The following is a 10,075-nucleotide window of genomic DNA, read 5'->3' on the forward strand; positions in this document are numbered from 1 at the left end:
ACAAAGCTAAGTTATTATTAAATATCTGAGACTGGATTTGTACTCAGGCCCTCCTAATTCTAGCCAGGATAGGTGCTCTATTCACTGCACCACCAAGATGCCCCTAGGACCCTTTTCTTTGAGAAAAGATAGATGAACTTCTAAAAAACTAATATTTCAAGGTTATATGCCTTGTTAATCCAACTGCCTTCAAATCTCTTGATGCTTTCCAGCTATAATACCTTTATAAAAACACATGCCAAATAGAACAGTTTAAAAATAAGAACTAGTATTACTCTGAGCATGGTCAATCATTCCACTTTATATAAATGGTGCAACAGAACACAATGTCTACTGAGAACTTGCATTACAAAGTCATTCATGGGAAATGATTCAATTCACATGACTATCTCATTTAGAGAGGTCCTGTTTTGAATCCCAAACCTGAAATTCATTAGCATTAAAGACTAACACAAAACTACCTCTAGGGTAGTAAACCTTGTCTCTGAAATGATTCAATTAGATGATGTGTACGAATCAAAATTGAAACCATTTCTGCACCCCACAGTGCTTCCTGGAATTATTCCATAACCACAGAGCTAAGAAAAGAAGAATGTATAAACATATCTACTAGGCCAACAGAAGAATTCAATTTTATTGCATTTTCCTTTTTTCTGCCATATAACGTTCTCTGTTGGGAACACTTATTAAGTGTGAACTGAGCAGGTTATGTTCTTCTAACAACCCAAATACTGCTAATGAACAGCTCATTCTTTCCATTAAGATATAATAGGCAGCTATTTTCTCCCAAATTGGACATTTTTACACATACATACTTTCCTCAAACATTTTACATTTGTTAATTTTTTTAACCACAACTTTCTGGTCTCACTGGTGCTGTTTATTCTGATTTAATGCTCAACTAGGAGTTAAATGATGGTCTGTGCAGGAAAAAGCTTATTACAAAGAACATTTATAAAGACTTGTTTTCGAACAGCATGTATAGCTGTAAACATGACCTATATAATGAGGCTGACAATCACCTCCTTTGATCTTATTAGAGCTCTTCACTTTCCATTTGAGGAAGGCAAAATATAAAATGTTAAGATGACAGTTTATATGTTCCTGTTAAAAAAAAAATCAAACCAAAAAAAGAGACCAATTAGGACCTTCTCGATTTGAAAAAAAAATCATGTTTTTCTAGGTTTATGCTGGCAAAAATCAGAGCATTTCAACCAACTTCTTGGATCCTCTTCTGCTGCTCTAATACTTTAAAATTTTGATTTCCTAGGTGTGCTTCTACAGATGCAGATTACACTTTTTTGATAACTTAAAGAGTTGATAGGGTTGAAAAATTCATCACTGGCAGGCATCGTGCTGATGAATCTCTCCAAATTCGTTTAGGTTGGTCCTCAGATGACCTAATCCATCCCTGAGCCCATAAATGAAGCTTTTGCAGTTTGAAAGTATCTACAGGAGCTTGTGCTCTGCTAGTAACTTCTAAAAACCCAAGGTTCACTTCCACAAGTTATTATGTGAAAGAATCTTCACATATCACCTAAATTTCACGGCTAATGGACTTATCTTTTTCTGTGAAACTAATCTTTATTGTCTGCTGAATTGGACATTCAAGTCATGATGCTTTTTTAGTATTTTGTGTTTAACTGTCTAGAATCTACTTCAATAGCAACATCCTCAATGACAGCTGTACCAATTTCTGATCCTCATAACCTCTGTTCTGTGTCCTCCAAAACACAGACTGGATTCAGGAACACAGAAATCTACGTTTGACTGCTGTTTCAAAACTCAGTGAATAGATGTACAGAACCCACACATTGCAGAATAAAAAGAACATGAGAAACAAGAGGAGAAAGGTATACAATAATGGAAAGGGTTGGGAGGAAAAAAAAGGGGGGAAAACCCTGATAATTAGGCTAAAATCAGAAACATATTCCTTCCAGAATGAAGGTGAACTTATGACTTTTGTTAGTCAAGTGTGTCAAAATAATTGATTACTGTTTCAAGAACTGACATCTTGGTTAAAATACCTAGTTTGTGGCAGTATGTCAAGACAGTTGTTGATTGATTCACTTCAAGATAAGTTAAAGATGTTTCTAGTTTCTCAAAATATTCATTTGGAGGAAGGGGAGAGGGCTCTGACCATTCTATCTTGGAGATCGGTGTATAGTCTAGTAGATAACAATGTTGGAATTAAGCAGACCTTAGTTAAAATCTTGTGACACAGATAATCTATATGATCACTGAAGCCACATCCCTTAAACTTATTACATTATAGATAAACTCTGATCTGGATTAGTGTGGGAATTACCACAATTTTCACAGATCTTTGATATAAACTGTACACATGGTAGTACAAGGACATCAGCACTAAATAGTCAACAGCTTAAACATACTGTTTGTGTATTACTCTGCATGTTAAAACAAAAGAAATATGCTTCCTTGAAGGTAAAATTTGTTTGACAATAAACATGGCCCAAGTTGCAGCTGCTTCTGAAATCCACAACTCTTTAGTGATCAAAGTCCAGGTAGTCAAATTCAAATGTCAAACACTTATCCTATTTGATGAAAAAAAATTGATGAAATTTTGAGTCTAGGCAATGAAAAGAGAATTCAAAGATAAGACATTTAAATGATTAGCTGAGATTATAGAAAACTGTGGTCAGGAACTAAGGCTTTGTGATTTAACAGTTTACTGATTTTTTAAACTAAAAAGCATTTTGTCAGGTCATAGGTTTAGTACATTAGTCTACTTTTCACTTTCCTCAATTTTTCAGCTATTTCTTTCCTATTCCTGCAGAAACAGGAATTAATTCTTACTCTCTCTTTCCCACTATGCAACTTTTCTTGGGAAAATATCCTAATCATGATTTTATTTCTCAAACACATTTTCATTGCTAACACCGTTTTCAATTTTAGCTCACAAATTGAGCTGCCTTCAACTCATAATTTTGAGGATCAAACTCCTTTAGTTCTATATCTTTGCTTTTCCTTCTCAATGAATTCCCTTCTTTTTATTTCTAACTTCAATGTTTACAGTACATATCAGCAAACAAAAACCATTAACTAGCACTGATTGGAATTAAGAACTGGACTTCTGTCCTTGTTTTGAAATATTAACTATATTTGTTAGCTTAATTGAAATTAAATTAGGAGAGGCAGACTCCTCTAGTGGACAGAGCACTATATTTGGAGTCAGATAACCTGGTTCAAATCTTGGTTCTGCTACACCTGTATGACCCCACATCCACTGAATAAGCTGATTTGGTTGGATTATATTTTTTTCATCTTTCTATGATTAATTATCCTATCAGCAGTACAATTGAAGTGATTTGGATCTTTAAAAAGTTGGATCAATGCTTTTTTGGTTCTAAGTTTTTTTTGTGTTTACAAGGTTCAAATTTTCTTCTATCTGGTTTCAAAACTATCTTCACAGAAAAATTAGCTTACAAGAACTATTCTCTTTCCCAAAGTACTTCATTTTATTGTCACTGTCACCAATTTATTCTAAACCCAGCTTCCTGAGTGACTTGTATTTAAATATTCTGACTCCCTTATTCAGAATATTTATAACTGCATTACATGGTTGGAGGCTAATCAGTTCCTAAACAGATTAGAGAGTGATGAAGATATCAAATGCTTAACTAAGTTCCCACTATTTTAAATCATAAAAAGATAAACTGCATCTGGCAGTATTCACTATTTATTCTTTACTTTCTCAATCTGCCTTTGGCATTCATTGCAATCTTGATGTTTTAGCATCTCCATACATGGCACTCCCCATGTCCCCATTTTTTGGCCTCATAAAGGAATAAATAATGTCATTGAGGTTGGACTTACCATTACATAAATGACAGAAATTTTTTTCTCTACTGGGAGAAAGCCAATGCTATGCTTTGCAAAAGGCTAAATGGTGACAAGATTAATTTCTGGGGAAGATGAAATGTCGAAACTTTCAATGAAACACACAAGTACATCATTGCTAGATTGTACTTTATTGGCATCAACTAGATATCGTTAAAAAAAAACTTAAGAGCTAGACTTACCATAGAGAAACACCTAGTCCTTACTTATGTTGATTTTCTTTAATTATTGCCCAATACATTTTTAGTCTATAGAGCGGTAGTTCAAAAGGTACCTTTCTATCTTAAGCACTATAGCATGTATTCTCAAATATGCTTAAACATCTTCATTCCTTGTATATAGTATGCAAATACATATTGGTTGTGAGATTAGAAATATACTTTAGAAACAATAATTTTGAAAATTAAAAAAATTAAAATTTCAAGGAAATCAACATTTAAATGTATTATGTCATTGCTACTAAAAGAAAATCTTAGTGAACATTTAAGAGGTACTATTTTCTTAGCTTTTTCAAACACATTTATGACTTCATTTTTAGAGTCAAGAATTAAATGAGTTTTCTTATACCTACCATGCTAAACAAACACCAACATTGACCACAAAGCATTCAGTGTTAACAACTCATTTTTCTGGAAATCCTGCAGGGTTTTTAATGTTGAAAAAGTAGGTCATTTTTGTATTTTAAGTGAGTATTTGTCAAGCAGCTTTCAGGTGACTGAAGGTTCCCAAGGATAGGATACCAAGGCAGTCCACCAAAAATATTTGTGGGAATGCTCAATCATGGTTAAAGTACATGTTTATCAGGTAATAATTTATGATGTGGTTTAAAAATAAATATTTTGCTCTTCCCCTATTAGTTCTTCTCCACCTGTACAAAGAACAGTCTTTCATATAAAAGCAAAGATGACTGACAATGAAAAATTTTCAAAGTTGGTGCCAAGGTTAGTTGATGAATATATTGAAATACTTGCCTCCTTTTCTGCTATTGGTTCCTGCTGTCCAATTTCTGTGTAGTCAGAAGTCTTGGAGACAAGATGACTACTAAGAAAAGCTAATGTCATGTCTTGGGGGAAGGAACAATTGAGTCTTCATTGCCATCGATGTACTCTTATTAAAATCCTTAAACCACAAGCCTCTAATATAGAATTGTCTCAACAAGCTACACTTTAAAAACATTCTTTGATGTAATCCATATTATCACATTGGGGAAAATGGATGTGGGTTGGCCAAGAATACAAAGATAAATAACCCTATCAGACAACAGTTCTCTTCTATAATCAAAGATTTATCTGGTCCTCTGTGCTCTTCCAAGATGTGGCCTTGGGCAAGCCACTTAACCCCAAACAAACCTAAAAAAAACTACATAGCTCTAAAATTGTTTTCAGGTTGGGGCATACACATGGTCTGGATAAAAAGGTAAAATTAATGGTTGGCTTTATTTGGACACAATAAGCCAGCATCTTACTTTGCTGAAATTATCCCTTAGCTAATAGACCCTTTTAGAAGATACATTAATTCTTTCAAGACTATGTTAGTTTTATTTAGCATAAAACTTTTGACTTATTCAGTAGACATAAGAGCTGAAGTAATTCCATTTATAACAGGTACCTAGAAATCAGAAAATTGGCCCTTGAAAAATTCAAGCCAATAATCCACTCTGGTTAGAGCTGTAATGAGAAACTTCAAAGTCTGTACCACAGATAATGTTTTATGAGCTTTTTATTTCTTATCATTTCCTTCAAAATATTTCCGTTGGAATCACGAAGGGATGGTGAGTCAGATATGGATTCTTTTAAAGATCTGTGATTTCTATGTGCATCCTCTGAACAACAGATGATGAAAAATGCAAAAAGCTTCCTTCTCCTATCCTTTCAATGAATCCTCCATAAAAAGTCCATTCATTCAGTGTACTAGAGACCTTCTTGTTTCACTCTTAGTATCAGTGTACAGCACCATTTATCCAACTGTTTGCTCTCATCCATGATAGAACAACCAAACTTTTCTAGTCAAACATGACTTACATAATGAATGACTCTGAGTTACATTTTTAGTTTCCTTTTCATTAGTGTTATAGTAATTTCATAAATACTGGCCTTTGTTCTTCATCAGTTTGTCAGTCTTCTAATGTCTTAGAATTCCTGTTAGTCATCATTTTTTAGAGTAGCATGCCACTATAGAATATCATTTGTTCATTTCCCAATTAATAAGCAGCCACTGATTCCAGTTTTTTGCTTTCTGAAAAAAATCCTGAGGAGTATTTTGGTTTAGGTGAGTCTCTTCTGTCTTCAAATTCCTTGGAATATATGTCCAAGAATGAGATCACTGGTTCAGAGTATGACCAACACAATTTAATGGCTTTTCTTGAATAATTCAAAATCCACAATGTATCAGTGTCTGCCTTCTCATAACTTTTTAAAAAAGATTTTTGAGTTTTACAATTTTTCCCCTAATCTTACTTCCCTCCCCCACCCCCCCACAGAAGGCAATTTGCCAGTTTTTACTCATAACTTCTCCAACACTATTTCTCCTTTATCATCTTTGCCAATTTGAAGGATGAGGTGAAATCTCAGAGCTGTTTTCATTTGTATTTTCTCTTATGTGCTTCATAGTGTTAATTTCACACTTTGAAATTTTCTTATTGCTTTTCTTACATCATAGTAATTTTTAGTTATTGGACTCACCATTATGCCTCTTGCCCTTAAGTTAAACAAAAACTTACTCATTTAAAATTCTTCTGTATTCTCATAATCTTCTGTATCCTCATTTCTCCAAATGAAGGCAGTCTATTTATTTCTTTAGGGTCAGTCATTATGATTACATAGGATTAGACAATTTTTATTTTCTTTTCCATTTCTCCAGTTATTCTTTATATTCCTGTTTTCTTCACTCTGCATCAATTCATACAAGTCAATCATGTATTTCTTTGAATTCCTCACATTATTGCTTATTATATTCATTATTCATATGGCATAATTTATGCAGCCACTGCTCATTCTGTAAGACCCCACTCAGTTCCTTGCTACCATTTGGCATTTATAGGACAATTTTTCCCCCTTTGATTTACAGTATTTATGCTATATGCTGAAGAGTGAGATCTCCAATTTAAAGGGTAAGAATAGTTTAATCTCCTTTCCTACTTAATTACAAATTGTTTGCTGGAATGGCTGAACTAATTCTTCATTCCACCAACAATGCAATGCTATGTCTATCTTTCCAGTGCCCCTCCAACAGTGAAGATTTCCTTCTTTAGTAACTAACAATTTGGCCAGGAGGGTGTGAGACAAACCTCGGTTAAATTTTTTTTCACCTCTAATTAAGATTTTGAGCAAGCTTGCATATGATTAATGATGGTTTGCAATTCTCTCCCAGGAAACTTTTTTCTTTTCATTACTCTACTGGAGAAATGACATTTTGGCTTATATGTATGTCAATTTTTCCATATTATCTTGGATATCAGACATTTTTATTAGAGATGTTTTAAGCAATTTTTGCTTTATTCAATAGCTTCTCATTCAATTTGCGCTAAGTTTTTACATAAATCATAAATATTTTTCTTATGAACACTTTTGATTCCTTCTTTCATTGAAAAATATCCATTTAATCATATTTATTAAAGATACGTTCTTTTTATTTTCCCCTTCTCCTTTAATACATTGTGATTTTGTCACTTATCTACTTCAAGTCTATTATATAGTATATGGCATAAGGAACAAAATATTTTCCTGTTTTCCTAGCTTAACATATAGGGTGTCATTTCCCCAGCAGTATGTATTTATAGGTTTATCATACTGGAATACTAAGTTCAATTACTTTTGCATTCTTCTTGTTTGGTTTTCCCCCACTGATCTAATTTTCTATTAATTTTCCTTAAGATTTTAATTATATTAGGGGCGGCTAGGTGGCGCAGTGGATAAAGCACCAGCCTTGGAGTCAGGAGTACCTGGGTTCAAATCCAGTTTCAGACATTTAATAATTACCTAGCTGTGTGGCCTTGGGCAAGCCACTTAAACACATTTGCCTTGCAAAAAACCTAAAAAAAATTTTTTTAATTATATTTATTGTAAATTCTATGTTATTTGACAGATTTCTTCAGAAATTTATATTTTTCTATCACTTAACCATTATTTTTTATTAAAAATGCATTGAACAATGATTATTTGAGGGGATTTTGTATTTTATTGACATTATCTTGATCAGTTATCAGTGATTTTGGGATCTTTTTGAGCTTTTGAGTTCTCCCCTCTTTTGTCAAGGTTGATACTTTGTCTCTTGCTTTACTGCTATAGCTAGCATTTCTCCTACTATGTCAAATAGTAGTGGAGATAGAAAGTATTCTTGATTTACTATTGTACTTATTGGAAAAGTTTCAAATATTTCTCTGTTGTCCTTGGCTTTAAACATATACTTTTGAACCCTGCATCCATTGAATAAATTCCACCTGGTCATAACAAATAACTTTAAGGGGTTATATTTCTGTTGCAAAAAAAAAATTGCATCATTATACCGATCTCCTGCTGTAAGGTTTCTTTTTTTTGCTTTATCCCAAGGGCCAAGTCCAGTGCTTTTCACCACAGCACTGATTTGATTCTTGATTCAGTTTTTCTTAATGGCCACCTCTTACATCTATAATTTTTAGTTTATTTTTCTTTTCAAACTGCTTTAGTTTTCTCATTTAAAATTTGTTATTCCTTACAATGTATTACATCACTTCTCATGTCCAAGCCATAACAACCTATCTAGGTTCACCATTCATTTCTTCTTTACCACTAGCTTTCTGAAGTTTTGAGTGTCTCAATATTATGAAGTACAATGATTTGCAGGCACCCAGTGCATCTCTATAGGATTAATCCACACTTTTGCTGGAGATGGAAAAAAGATATAACATTCTTCACCCATTTGTACCAACCACTCCTCCCCTGCCCCCATTACGGCACAGAAAAATTTGGGGGGTAAAGTTTTTTTTCTCTTGGGTAAAGTATCAACTGGGATTTTTTTTTTCGATTTAAAATAAATCCCTTCAAGATATCTAAAAACAGATTTCTGAAGGTTTTTAAATTGTGTTGCCTCTAGTACCAATTTCTTCTGGATATCTTTGATCAGACCTTGCTATTCTTCCCTACATCTAAGTACTATGGCTATTATCTCATAGTATACTAAATACAGAGGTAGCAGAGTCAAAATATGTAATTCCCATTGTTGTCAACAGAAATAGATTACTGAAAATTACTAGAGATTTGTTCCATAGTGCAGCTGTTTATTAAAATGCCCTCCTGGTGTCTTCTTTAAATGCTCTCTGGATGAACTGAGTTGGCTGAATCTCAGGTGAAGCTTTCTGTAGGCTCCAATTATTTCTTAAGGTACTACTGTTCATCTTCCCCCATATTATCTCTTTTAATAAAACTTTTACTAATTTCAAATCTGTCCATCTGCCATGCCTCTTGACTTTAAAATGTTAACATGTTTTCTGACTGGAACAGTGTTTGATGCCTCAGGGCATCCATCATTTACAGAGCTGATAGCTTATCTAGTCAATTTTGGGCTACTCTGATCAATTTTGTTGTCCATCTCTAGCCTTTCTTCTAATTTGATGACTGATAGTTTCTATGTTGATAGCCAGCTTCTTTCATGATGTTTTTCATGCTTGTCCCATCCAGTACTTTAAATCTTTCTTTGAAAGTATTTAGACATGACTTCCTGTTGTATAAGCATGAGATTGATCATAAAATCATTATCTTTTCTTCTTATTCCTTAGTCCAGAGCCACATTTCCTATCAAGGTTTTTTCCTTGTCTTCCCTTTGCAATGAAATAACTAAACACGAGTTTGTTTACTCATTTGGAAGACTCTTGTCACTTTCTTCATGGATATTTGTTATTTTCTGTGAAAATGCTGGCACAAGAACTGCAATTATCTTCATGGAGATCTGACTGTTCATATTCACCATATGCACTACAAAGGGATATGGTCAAGTGCCACTATTATTTTTCCTTGACTTTGGACACATGATTAAACCAATTCCATCCACTCTAGTATAGTCTTCTAAAGAGGATCTGAAAAAGAGACTGTGCTATTTCTTCACTTCAAACTTCTTTAATTCTTAGTAAGAATGTCAGTACAGATGTGGATGGCTTCCTAAAATAGTCTAACTCCTTGGTAAGACTCTACTCTGATGTTTCACCATCATGGGATAGAGACACTCTCAAAGCTCCCAATGG

The sequence above is a fragment of the Macrotis lagotis genome, chromosome 4 (assembly GCF_037893015.1).
Source record: "Macrotis lagotis isolate mMagLag1 chromosome 4, bilby.v1.9.chrom.fasta, whole genome shotgun sequence".
NCBI classification, from domain to species: Eukaryota; Metazoa; Chordata; class Mammalia; order Peramelemorphia; family Peramelidae; genus Macrotis; species Macrotis lagotis.